General features: G+C 38.8%; 1 pseudogene across 1 annotated transcript in view; it reads right to left on the bottom strand.

Moving 5' to 3' along the window:
* The window catches only part of LOC105887679, a 7,761-nt pseudogene that overhangs the window by 5,076 nt on the left and 870 nt on the right, over nt 1-1,815 (bottom strand). The window lies entirely within an intron of this gene.

Raw genomic sequence — 1,815 nt, 5'->3', positions numbered from 1 at the left:
AAATTGAGGTGCATTCGGGTTGGGTGCATAGATATTGATAATTGAGATCTCATCATATTGAGTATTGCCCTTAACAAATATAAAGTGGCCGTCTTTATCTTTGGTTACTTTTGTTGGTTTAAAACCTATTGTATCTGTGAATAAAATTGCAACACCTGTTTTTTCTGCTTTTCATTAGCCTGAAATATAGATGACCATCTCTTCACCTTGAGTCTGTATTTTAAGGTAAGATGAGATTCTTGTATACAACAAATGTCTGGTCTGAGTTAAGGTATCCAATCAGCCAATCTGTACCTCTTTAGAGGACAATTTAAGCCATTCACATTGATTGAAATTATTGATAAGCCTGATAAAATTTTAGGTATCAAGTTGTTCAAAAGTCCAGTGGATGTTTTCAATCCTTTCACCACTGTAGAAGTTGGAGTTTGATCAATAGTTTCTGAGTTAGTTTACTTTTGTGGTGGAGGATTGCACTGGTTATTATGGAGAATAGGTCTGAGAATATCCTGCAGAGCTGGTTTAGTTATGACAAATTTCTTCAACGCATGGATGTCATTAAAGTATTTAATTTCTCCATCATAAATGAAACTTAGTTTAGCTGGATACAGGATCCTGGGCTGAAAGTTATTTTGTTTTAAGAGATTAACTGTCGATGACCACCCTCTTCTTGCTTGAAAGGTTTTGGCAGAGAGATCTGCAGTTATTCTAATATTCTTCCCCTTGTAGGTTATGGTTTTCTTACTTCTCGCTTCTTTTGGGATTTTCTCTTTCATATTAACTTTAGTGAAATTAATTATGATGTGTCTGGCGGATGTCTTATTCGAGTTGAGTTGTGCTGGGGTTCTGAAGCTGTCTGCAATCTGAATTTCAGGATCTCTTGACATATCTGGAAAGTTCTCTTTCATAATTTCATACAGAAGAGCCTCTGTGTTTTGTGAAGCAACTTCGTCGCCTTCATTGATTCCTATAAGGCGAATATTAGTTTTCTTCGAATTATGCCAGAGCTCTCTGAGAGAATGATCCATTTTTGCTTTCCATTTATGATTCTCCTTGGTTGTTTGGACATATTTGAAGCTTTGTCTTCTATGCCTGAGATCCTTTCTTCTGCCTCTTGCACTCTGTTACCAAGACATTCTACCCTATTTTTCAGATCTTTGAGGGCTGCAATCTCTTGCCTTAATGTTTCAAAATCTTTGGTGGTTTTGTCTTTGAATTTGTTGAATTCTTGAGGGAATTTTTGGAATGCTCCTTGAATTTCTATTTCTATCTTTGCCTCTATTCTATTAATCTTATTTGCAATCCAAATTCTGAATTCAATTTCTGACATCTTAGCTATCTGTTTATATATGGGATCTTCAATTTCATCGGCCACATCGTTTCTTGGGGGGGGTTGGCCTACTCTGGTTATTCATACTACCAGCCACATCCTTTCTTGGTGGGGGGGGGGTTTGATCTACTCTGATTATTCATATTACCAAAGCTTTTCTGCTGATTCTGCCCCATGATTGTTTTACCCTGTTTGGCTTTCCCCTTGAGGTTTGTCAAGGACCCATATGATGTTACAGCCTGAGAGACTGGGGACCTGCTTGGTGTGATGGGGCTAAGTGGCTCTGCCTTATTTTCAGCTGGTCTCTGTCCTACCCTAGTGATTCAGATTCTCTTGGTTGAAGTCTCAGCTGTGGAGAAATACCAGTGATTAAATCACCCCACCCCCCCTAAACAACAATTGGGCAAGGAAAATCAAACCTTCCCTCAACCATACATCCAGGGTGCCCCTTTGAATGGTCCCTGGGTGGTCTGCCCAGTTTAAAGGGT

Source organism: Otolemur garnettii, unplaced genomic scaffold, assembly GCF_000181295.1.
Source record: "Otolemur garnettii isolate 467f Iridium unplaced genomic scaffold, OtoGar3 scaffold00105, whole genome shotgun sequence".
NCBI lineage: Eukaryota > Metazoa > Chordata > Mammalia > Primates > Galagidae > Otolemur > Otolemur garnettii.
Note: the sequence above shows the minus strand (reverse complement) of the source record. Positions and strands in the feature narration are given on the sequence as shown.